We start from the raw sequence: 12,202 nt of genomic DNA on the forward strand, positions 1-12,202 counted from the left end.
CAGTTATAACTCATGAGGTCTGCTGGTTGCCATGCAGATATTTGCATGTGTTTAGAAGAATTCAGGCTTTGAAGCTGGACTTCATATTCAGCACTGCAGTATAAAGCCTCTGCAGCATGAAGTCTCCTTTTCCAGCAACATGTAAAAAACAACAGGAAGAGAAAGCAGTCTTTAGAATGGACAGAAACTGAATTATCACTTGTACAAGGATTGGTAGTTTGAGCATATTTGACACGTCTATATTGTAATGACAAAGAAAGAACAACAATAAAAAAGTCTGTGTGTAACATAGACAAGTCTCATTTTCCTGTGACAAATATACCTTATCTACCACCTAAGGCATTACACTCATAACAAAAGGATTAATAAAAAAATGATATATTTCATTATTAGTATTCTGTTTAAACACAGTGGTAGATTCCTTCCAAATACAATTCACTTTTGTTCCTGGAAAATAAAATAAAATAAAGTGTAGCTTATCCAGTCAGTGCACCTCCTAAAGTCTTTACAATATCTGATCATTCTTAAATCTCTAGATTAAAGGCCATCTAAAATGACCTTGATCTGGATTTAACAAAATTTTCTGTTGAAAGGTTATGGTGTGAGACTGAGTTTTAAAAAAACAGTGAGGTAGCAATACCATGTCTATCTTAAATGTCTATAGGTTATTAGATTCTTTTGTTCATTAGGTTGGCCCCTCATCTCAACAATGTGACTAAAATTCAGTAAGTAAGACGTATACAATTTTAAATAATATTCAAGTACAAATTGCAAATTTTTCCCATGCAGAACAGTATGTGCACTAGGAAATACAGTACTAGTGTTTTGAATGCCAGGCATATTTTAATGATCTCCTAACCTTTACTCACCTGAATAATAAATGGGGGTATAAATTTGGAGCTACTGTAGGTCTGGCTATTTAGTTTTATTTGCTCTGGGTTAGTATAGGAAACATAAGTCACTGCCAAGAGACTTTTTCATTATCAATTAGGTGGTCCTATCCACACAGCATGATGGCTGTTCTGTGGGAAAGAATGGTAATGGGAAATCCATTTTGTGTTGTTATTTTTAATGATGAACACCAAGCCATGGAGCAATGTAACTGCACTAGCTAAGCTATTTCACACAATTTTCAAACTCCTTTAACCTCTTATTTTAGCAGCAGAGCAGCAGCCTTGTTATACTTAAGGTTAAGATGAGCACTCTTGAGTTTTGATATGCCTAATGGGAACGTGGGTTCTGTTAGCGGTCCAAATTTGAGGACATTTGAACAAGGGGTTCCTGAGATAAAGCCCCTGGAAAATAAAAACAGCTTTTCTTAAAGTTCAGAGATTCTGACAACCTTTTTAGCTCACACATAAAGGTCAATCCAGGGCTCAGACTATTGGACCAGGGTCTCAAATGCTCAAGGTTATCCCAACAGAGTGCATGGCACCAACCAGCCTTTTGTGGGAAATCAGATGAAACCATTACTTGAAAAAGATGTTGCTTCTGCAGTTAGGCTTCCTGCAAGCCGCGTGTGCTTATTTTTACTCCTAATGGAGGATATATGCAAACAGAGGCGTTAACAGGATTGTTAGCCAACAAAGTTTTATGCCAGTTGGTTAGCTCTAGGGGAAAAGTAGTGGTTCTTTGAATCAGACCCACCACCTAGAGTCAGTTTGAGCCCTACCTGGGGCAGAAATCTGGAAAAAGGGGAGGGGCTTATTACTAAAATCTGTCTGTCAGGATTTTTTCAAAATGATTATTATTTTTTAAAGTGAATGCTCGCTGGCAGGGAAGAGGTATCTGAAGGTGTGGAGGAGTGGGGAAAATAGGAATGAAACGAGTTTGGGGCTGCAGCAAGGGGAGGGGGATAAATGGGGATGGGAGGTAGTGGAGGTGAGAGGGTTTGGGGAACTTAGGTGATGGAGAGGGACACTGGGAAAGAGATAGATGGGAGTTGCAGGAAACCAGGGGGAGAAGCCCAGGAGCACCCATCAGCCTCATATTTTCCCTTTCTCTGTATGGCAGGATCTGGGGATCTGAGCTTCCTTCTCTCCCCACCCCCATCTCGACTTGTAGTCCCTTCCCCCTGTTGGTGTCTGAGCCAGAGTCCCTGTCCAAAGTGTGTGACAGGATGTGGGGGACCCCGCCCTTCTGTGGAGGGAGCTTAGAACAGGTATGCTTGCAGCATGCACCAAGAACAAGTGGCTGATATTGGAATAGGATCTGCGAAGGGGTATGCTTGACACACATCAGAAATTCTCCTCCTGCCCTGGGGAGAGGGGAAGGGAACACCTGCTGATATGAATAGATCAGTTCACACATTTCAGGGATATTGTTTTGGGCTGTATTCATCCACATTGAGTAGCCTTTCATCTGAGAACATCTCATCGAGATGAATGGGCTGCTGCTCATCTCTTTGAGCATGCAACTTTTAAGAAGTCTGGGCAGAAATCTGAGAATGAACTATAAGCATTTGGGGAAAATCTGCCTTTGACAAGGTTTTTTTAGTTAACCCCCCCTCCCCCAAGAAACCATCATCTGAGTATAACAGAATATTCAGAAGGTGCTGAAATTATTTTTGAAAAGAAATTGCACATGTGAATTCTCATTGGAGGGGAGGAATGAAGAGGGGTTTGTATCTGCAGTGAGGGATGGGTGTATTATGGGGCCTTAAATGGAAATGGATATTAGGGGAGAGATGAGGGGTTGGGAGGTTCAGGGGAGGGGGGAGGAGAATATGAGAGGTAGCAGAGGAAGTTGGGGGTTTATGACTGGTGGGGAGACTACTGCCAGTTCTGAATTCTCCCCTCTGCAGGGGTCTGAGCCCCTCTGCCTGCCTATTATGTGTTCTGAGATGTGGGGGATCCGGCTTCTCTTGGGGTGTCTAAGCCCATCCATGTGAGCTGCGATCTGGAGTGGGGGGACTGAAATTTAAATATCTGAAATCCAGAAAATGAATAGGTAAGATACACATCACCCCACTGGGGATTGGTCCTGGGATCTGGCCAGTGTGTGGGAGAGGGGCAGACTGGATGGACCTGGGGCATGGCTGGGGAAGCAAGCTGAAGCAGGGACAGGATTCCCAGCTGAGGGTGGGTAGCAGGAGTGAGGAGCCCAGCCCCGTGTGCATCTCAGATCATGTAACCAAGGTAGCCTGTAGCTTTGAAGTAAACTGCTACCTGTGATATGTACACACACTAGGGTTGCCAACTCTCCCGGATTGGTGGGAGTCTACCGGAATCGGCATTGATCTCCTGGTGAGTACTGTAAGCAATGCGAGAGATTTTAATAGGCTGCTAAAAGTCGGTCAGTGGCGCAGCGGGGCTAAGGCAGGGTCCCTGACTGCCCTGGCTCCGCACGGCTCCGGAAGTGGCTGGCATGTCCGGTTCTCCATGCACTGCCCCCACCCCGAGCGCTGGCTCCGCAGCCCTCATTGTCCAGGAACTATGGCCAGTGGGAACTGCTGGGGTGGTGCCTGCAGGCATAGGCAGTGCGCAGAGCCCTCTGTCCCCTCCACCTAGGAACTGGACATGCCAGCCACTCCTGGGAGCCGCATGGAGCAAGGGCAAGCAGGGAGCCTGCCTTAGTCCCGCTGCACCACTGACAGGGAGCTGCCTGAGGTAAGCGCCGCCCAGTCAGAGCTCACACCCTGAATGCCTCCCGCGCCCCAACCCCCTCCCCCAGCCCTGAGCCCCTTCCCATACCCAAACTCCCTCCCAGAGCCCGTACCTCCTCCCGCACTCTTTCACCCCAAATCCCTCATCCCTGGCCCCACCCCAGAGCCCTCACCCCCCCACACCTCCCAACCCTCTGCCCCAGCCCAGTGAAAATGAGCAAGAGTGGGGGAGAATGAGTGACGGAAGGAGGGGGATGGAGTGAGTGGGAATGGGGCTTCAGAGAAGGGGCGGGGAAGGGCAAGGGTGTTTGGTTTTGTGCAATTAGAAAGTTGGCAACCCTAACACACAGCAGCATAGGGCAGGAGACAGCAAGGAGCAACGTTTTTTACATGTTCATGGTTTCTGCAGTGACAACTAATGACTCAATGAGATGGGAAGGGGAGAGAGAACTGGAAATGTTGGCAGGGGAGCTACATGTTGCAGGAAGTGGTGTGGCAGAGGATGGAGAAGAGAGACACACCAGGATTCTCTCACACCCTTAAAGTTATTGTAACAACCATGTAATAAAATTGACAAGGTTTTGAGACATAGACCAGAGATTTCTCTCACTGGTTCTCTTAGCAACTACACATTGTAAGCATTTCAAAACCTGACCATTATTCCCATTTCACTGGAACAAAATGTCCATGGGGGGCAGGAGCACTAAGGAATCCCATAGCAACCATGTGGCCTAATGGAAAGACTACTGGACTGAAACTGTTTGTAGTTCTGTGCCTCAGTTTCCCATCTGTAAAATGGGGATAATGTATAAGGCTGAAAAGCACTATATAAGACTAGGTTTTTGTTATTATCTAGCCACAGTATCATATGAACTGTAAACCTAGGTGAGAATTACAGCTGCCTAAATGACCACTACCTCCTGTCAAACATTTCTCTTTCTATTTAAAAAACCCTAGGAAATTGAATGGCAACATTTTTAACACAGAGTTAAGGTTGCCGAATGATAGCTCATGCCCTTCCAGAATGTTGACTTAGCAAAACTGAAACTTCTGAAAACCAGGAAATACAGTGTAAAGGTAAATGTCCATCCAACCTTAACTTTGCCCTCTTTGTGCCATGCCCCACAACACCCATAACACTCTGCTTTTTCACTGTGATGGACAGGCACTGTTTGCATTTGCCATGTGTTCAAACACTGAGCCCATCCCCCTGACAGAATCCTACCCTTGTAAAATTCATCAAAAACTTCATACAGTACCCTTCTGCAACCCATTCACACTTACACACAGGATGCCACCTAAACCTATGCTTTACCCTTCCCATCATTAAATTCACAGACTGCTTTCATATTTCATATTTCACCTCACCACTGATAATACCAATGGCAAGAAGACCCCAGTTCCCTGCTGCTGCTGATACAGTCTACGCAATTCTATGTTGAAATGATGAAGACTGGAACCTCAAGGTATACATGCATCTCTTTCCTTTGATAACACACATGGGGGTACTCAGAGGCAGATCTCCTCATATCACAATCACAGCTCTTCCAAGCTGTTCAAACTTATTCCTCCACCAATTCAATACAGCCAAACCTAACCCAATGAATGCTGCTGGAATGTGTGCAGATAATTTCCAATGGCTATTGCCAGCTCTAGGGGGACAGTTATGGTTGCATGGGTGTTTACCATAACTCTGTATTTCCTGGTTTTCAGAAGTTTGAGTTTTGCTGAACTTGACATTTTGGAAGGGCACAAGCTATTACTAGGTGACCGTAGCTCTCTGCTAACAAAGTATAGCAGCAGGCTACATTGTAAAGGCTCAGTTAATGGAACATCATCTAAATGAGCCTTAAAAAGAGATTCACATAAGGAAAACCAGAACACAGTTTAGGAAGATCATTAGAATTCCCATCAAGTAGAAGGAATAGCAGTAACTTCTATTTAACCAGTATAATTAAAACCTTTGAGACTAGCATTTTATCTACAAAGGTATCCTGGGGCAACAGCAGTTTATGTAGAGTAACAATCAGACACAACATAAAACAAAATTAAAGTAAAATACAAAAGCTTACAGCAATTATTGATCAAAGAAACAGCATTCTGTGATTTTAAGAAAAGTTCAAGTTTCTTGCAATCTGAGATGCTTATTAAAATCTCTTAATGAATGCAAATTAGTCCAATAAGACATACCAAGAATGTCATGTTTGGATAATATACTTTTAAGAGATTGTATCCTTTGTTGTTGACCTTTAAAATTATTTGTACATGATGTGCATTAATGTCCACTAAAAAAAAAATAGGGTTAGAGTGCTCAGTTCATTTTTTTTTTACTGTTGGCTAATTCAGGACCTAGCCACCATTAGGGCTGATCACAATTTTTTTTACAAAACATTTTAAATCTTAAAATGATCGTTTTTAAAAATAAAATGTTTTGTGCAAAAAATGTGCCTTTTTTCATTTGCTTCTGAAATTTTTATCAAAACGTTATCAAAATGTTTTTTCCATTTGCTTCTGAAATTTTTATCAAAACATTATTAAAACATTATCAAAATGTTTGCCACGGAGGTCGCGGAAAGTCACGGATTCTGTGACTTTCCACGACCTCCATGACTTCTGCGGGGACCAGCTGGCTCGGGGACCAGCTGCTCAGGTGCCCCCAGGGACAGCCTCACCCCCAGCAGCAACCCCCTTAAGGTTTAGTCAGAGGTATTTATAGTATGTCATGGACAGGTCACAGGCCCTGAATTTTTGTTTATTGCCCATGACCTGTCCTTTTACTAAAAATACCCATGACTAAATCCTATGCATCCGAAGAAGTGGGCTGTAGCCCACGAAAGCTTATGCTCAAATAAATTTGTTAGTCTCTAAGGTTCCACAGGTACTCCTGTTCTTTTTGCGGATACAGACTAACATGGCTGCTACTCTGAAACATGACTAAATCATAACCTTAATGATGAGTGCTGAAAGGACTTGGTATTGAGATATATGGGAGGTGGGGACTGCTAATGGTTTAATTATGAAAGTGGGAACAACAAATGCATATAATACTACATCAAAAAAGCTCTCCTAGGAACATATCTTGTTATACTAACTCCTTATGTAGAGACATGATCATATGACTGTTATGCTTTAGAGTTTTGTTCCTATTTCATTATGTACTTTTCTTTAATTTATGATTTCAACATTGTGTTATACAGCTTATTGATTTTTCCTATGAGCTTTTTCTACTACTACAAATATTGATCTACTTATTTAGATTTTTTATTTTAAGATTTCCTTTGATTTCAGAATAAAGATGGAAACCAGTTGCAAGTGCTTAATATTGAAATTATGATGCTCCTGTTAATTAGAATGACTTTGAATATCTAGAGAGGTTTAGGGAATCTTCACATCAAACTCTTTTTGAATAATATTTTGAGACATTTGATATATCAAAAGAAGTTTTTATCATACACATTAAACATGATTCCAGTTACAGTATGTAAAGTTTTGGGGGAGGGAAGAAAAGATAATTAAATCCAGCCTTCTCTATAAAAAGTTATATGAAATAGATACGACATACATACTGTTGTCTATGTGATGAATCGCAGAGCCTCACATGCAGTCTGCCTATGAATCCATTTCCTTTGGGACTAATTTTATTATTTGGCCTTTATAAACAACTTCAACAGCTACCATTTAAAAATGTTTCCTTCTCTTCCTCCAAATGTGGAATCTCTGCTCAAAATGATGATAGCCCAGAATGGACAATGGGTAAAATTTTCACAAGTGCATAAGTGATTTAGGAACCTAAATCCTATTTTCAAAACTGACTCAGGCACTGAAGAACCTGAGTCTCATTGAAAGTCAATGATACATATCAGGGGCTAGCCGTGTTAGTCTGTCTCCACAAAAACAACAAGGAGTCCGGTGGCACCTTAAAGACTAACAGGCATAAGCTTTCATGGGTAAAAAACCTCACTTCTTCAGATGCATGGAGTGAAAGTTACAGATCCAGGCATTATATAATGACACATGAAGAGAGGGGAGTACCTCACAAGTGGAGAACCAGTGTTTGCAGGGCCAATTCAATCAGGGTGGATGTAGTCCACTCCCAATAATAGATGAGGAGGTGTCAATTCCAGGAGAGGCAAAGCTGCTTTTGTAATGAGCCAGCCACTCCCAGTCCCTATTCAAGCCCAGATTAATGGTGGTGAATTTGCAAATGAATTTTAATTCTGCTGTTTCTCTTTGAAGTCTGTTTCTGAAGTTTTTTTGTTCAAGAATAGTTACTTTTAAATCTGTTATAGAATGTCCAGGGAGATTGAAGTATTCACCTACTGGCTTTTGTATGTTACTATTCCTGATGTCCAATTTGTGTCCATTTATTCTTTTATGTAGGGACTGTCTGGTTTGGCTAATGTACATGGCAGAGGGGTATCGCTGACACATGATGGCATATATAACATTAGTAGAAGTGCAGGTGAATGAGCCCTTGATGGTGTGGCTGATGTGGTTGGGTCCTCTGATGGTGTCGCTAGAGTTGATATGAGGACAGAGTAGGCAATGAGATTTTCTACAGGGATTGGTTCCTGGGTTGGTGTTTCTGTGGTGTGGTGTGTAGTTGCTGGTGAGTATTTGCTTCAGGTTGGGGGGTTGTTTGTAAGCGAGGACGGGCCTGCCTCCCAAGGTCTGTGAGAGTGAGGGATCGTTTTCCAGGAAAGGTTGTAGATCATTAATAATGCACTGGACTGGTTTTAGCTGGGGGCTGTACGTGATGGCTGTGATGGGTTGGATCACAGAAACCCCCTTGGGAGCTGCCACCTAATGTACCAAGACTACTTCTATTCCTGTTTTCCCTGCCAGCTCAGGAATCCAGCACCCTGTCTTGCTGAGCCAGACACTCCCGTCTGCTCCAACGCAGACCCAGGGTCTGAATATCTTGCCCCAAAGCTGAAAGTTTACCTGAAAACAGCTAACAGAAGTGTGCTTGTCTTTAGCACTCAGATGCCCAACTCCCAATGGGGTCTAAACCCAGATAAATCCGTTTTACCCTGCATAAAGCTTATGCAGAGTAAACCCATAAATTATTCGCCTTCTATAACACTGATAGAGAGATATGCACAGTTGTTTGCTCCCCCAGGTATTAATACATACTCTGAGTAAATTACTAAATAAAAAGTGATTGTATTAAATACAGACGGTAGAATTTAAGTGGTTACAAGTAGTAACAGACAGAACAAAGTAAGTCACCAAGTAAAATAAAATAAAATGTGCAAATCTATGTCTAATCAAACTAAATACAGATAAGTCCCTCACCGGTTCCAGAATGCTCCCTTTTATAGGCTAATCTCCTTTTAGCCTGGGTCCAGCAATCACTCACACCCCCTGTAGTTACTGTCGTTTGTTCCAGTTCCCTTCAAGTATCCTGGGGGGGTGGAGAGGCTCCTTCCTTAGCCAGCTGAAGACCAAAATGGAGGGGTCTCCCACAGGTTTAAATAGACTCTCTCTTGTGGGTGGAGACCCCCCCTCCCTCCTATGCAAAGTCCAGTTCCAAGATGGAGTTCTGGAGTCACCTGGTCAAGTCACATGCCCCTGCATGACTCAGTCTTTACAAGCCGAAGCCATTGTCCACATGGTATCTTGCATGTCTCCAGGAAGACTTCTTATGTGGATTGGAGCATTCCAAGATGCATTGTTCCCCAAGTATCAGAGGGGTAGCCGTGTTAGTCTGAATCTGTAAAAAGCAACAGAGGGTCCTGTGGCACCTTTAAGACTGTTAGTATTAAAGGTGCCACAGGACCCTCTGTTGCTGTTCCCCAAGTGTTTCCTGATCAGGTACTTAACGTGGCGAATTCCTTCCTAAAGAAGCTGACCAAATGCCTCACAAAGCTTACTTAGAAATCAAGCAAGCATACAGCCCATATTCTTAATCTCAAGTAGAAAATGATATATATGTACAAATAGGAGATACATTACATGGCACAGGCAGCACAAAACATATTCCAGTTATATCATACATACATTTATAAATACCTCCCTCCCATAAAGCCTTATGGGGTACGCTGTCACAATGGCCAGTGGTATTCTGTTATTTTCCTTGTTGGGCCTGTCCTGTAGTAGGTGATTTCTGGGTACCCGTTTCACTCTGTCAATCTGTTTCCTCACTTCCCAGGTGGGTATTGTAGTTTTAAGAATGCTTGATAAAGATCTTGTAGGTGTTTGTCTCTGTCTGAGGGATTGGAGCAAATTCGGTTGTATCTTAGGGCTTGGCTGTAGACAATGGATCATGTGATGTGTCATGGATGGAAGCTGGAGGCATGTAGGTAAATATAGCGTTCAGCAGGTTTCTGGTATAGGGTGGTGTTTATGTGACCATCACTTATATGCACTGTAGGGTCCAGGAAGTGGATCTCTTGTGTGGACTGGTCCAGACTGAGGTTGATGGTGGGGTGGAAATTGTTTAAATCCAGGTACATAGAATATATTGTCTGATACATAGAAGATATTCAAGTATAGTTCATCTGTATGAAAATGTGACTTTTGTAGAGCTGCCAAAGTCAATGAGAAATATGCCAGTCTACTGTATAAGTATTGGCTGCACAAATTAAGGGTCCAAATCTATTAACACCTGAGCACAGGCTGTGATTCAGGAAAACATGTATACATCCCTATTCCGAGAAATACTTAAGCACATCCTTAACTTTAAGTATTTGCTTAGCTTCCATTGACTTCAATCAGTCTTGAAGCACACACTTAAGTTAAATATATGCTCAAGTACTTTCTTGAATCAGGACCATAGTGCTATGGAATTTCACATGGTAGTAAGCCCTAAAAGCCATATCCTGGGGCATAACTAATTGGTACACTATGCATGGTAGAGGTCTCTGTGCAAAAGTGTCTGGCCAAGAGCTGCAATAAATCAAAGTGGTAGCAGGGATTGGGAGTAAGGGGAGAGACCCTAAATTGAATCATTGCCACTGGAAGATGACCTTTACATTTGTTAGGCTGGTCAGGTTGGCTTTGGAAACATATTCTGATAGCAGTGTAGTACTACTGGCCTCATCATACTATTGAAAGTAGTCCTACTTTCAGAAGTAGTTACAGATCCTAAGCAGCTTAAAATATTGGGTTTGGGCATGATGGGATGAGTTTTTAAAATATCTTTCTAAAAATAAACAGTTATTAAATGTACAATCCTAGTAAGTTATATAAAGGGACAAATTCTACACATGAACATGTGTGGCTCAATAGACTTCAATGAAGTGTTGCTACCTTGCTTTATTTTTTTCCTCTCCGTTGGTTTTGCAGCACATTAATAATCTTTTCTGCTATATTTTGGTTGTATCTTCCATCTTTTGATTCTTATCAGAACAGTTAATTGATTACCTTATTTTCCATGTACAGGAATGAATTTGTAATAATTCAAAGCAGTAGCTTATAAATTAAAATATATCCTTATAGTTATATAGTTAAATTCTTTTTATCTGGTATTGTATGTGGGTTTTCCATTCTAAAACAGAAATCGGTGTCACTTTGCAAGGAACCCCCTCTCACCTTCCCCACCCCCCAAAATGGTGGCACTGCATGGCTGTCATGATAAAGCATGGAGATCTCTCTAGACTAAGTACAGTATTTTGTAGGATCCTTTCGGAGCTGCAAAAAGTTGGCTCCTACTTTAGTTTTGCTTCTTCTGAAGAGGATATCCGTGTGGCTGGTCTGCAGTCAGTGTTTTCAATTTTTGTTTTCTTTTATTAGTGCATATTTTTATGTACAGCAGGGCATGCTCAGAAATGTTCCCTCAGTAAAAGGTTCCTCAGCTGCCATGAGTGTATCTGTACTACAGTCAGAGATGTTATTGCAGCACAGGCTGGAATAACCTGCACTAGCTTTAATTTAGCTAGCATGCTAAAAATAGCAGTGAAGCTGTAGCAGCACAGAGTTTGCTTTGGGTTGTACAAGCATCCTGGGCACTTTTGCTACATACTCACCTTGCTAGCCTGCACTGAATCCTGTACTGACACATCTTTACTTTTAGCCATGCTAGCTAGATTAAAGCTAGTGTGGGTATGCCAGCTGGTGCTGCAATCACACCTCCAACTGCAGGGTAGACATATCCTGATAAACTTACAAAGTGATAGCTCAATGTGTAAATGTCATCCTTCAAAACCTTTGTTATGTTAAACATTATATAATATACTGTAAGCCTCTTTGTTTCAAACTCTTCTCTCAAAAATCATTTTAGGATAGTAATAGTGACAAGCCATTTTCTGGGGTTTGAGTTGATGGAGAGAACAGGCAAGGAACTTTTGTGCAGCCCACTCTAGGGCTTGCCACAATTTCTCTGCAGTCAGACTACTCTCCTTAGCACCTCAAAGGTGGCAGGGAGGAAATACAGCTCTGGGCCCTGCTGTTCCACCTGTTTTCCTAGCCCACAGAAGCATTAGCTGCATGGTGGAGAGCAGACTGCACAGTTCCCACTTTGCGCCAGGCTGCCATGAGGCACAGTTGCTTCTTCAGCCCTTTTGAGTGTGGGGCAGTGATTGGGACATTAGCTTGGATCACTGCAGCTAACTTAACTTGGTTCCTGACATGATTCAGTGCAGTATGAGTGTCTTC

The 12,202-nt window shown here is 42.3% G+C and overlaps 1 protein-coding gene across 1 annotated transcript in view; it reads left to right on the forward strand.

Annotated features, from left to right (window-relative positions):
- Nucleotides 1–12,202, forward strand: part of LOC117877850 (B-cell scaffold protein with ankyrin repeats-like) — a 114,925-nt gene that overhangs the window by 79,144 nt on the left and 23,579 nt on the right. The gene's annotated exons all lie outside the window — the stretch shown is intronic.

The sequence above is a fragment of the Trachemys scripta genome, chromosome 5 (genome assembly GCF_013100865.1).
Source record: "Trachemys scripta elegans isolate TJP31775 chromosome 5, CAS_Tse_1.0, whole genome shotgun sequence".
NCBI classification, from domain to species: Eukaryota; Metazoa; Chordata; order Testudines; family Emydidae; genus Trachemys; species Trachemys scripta.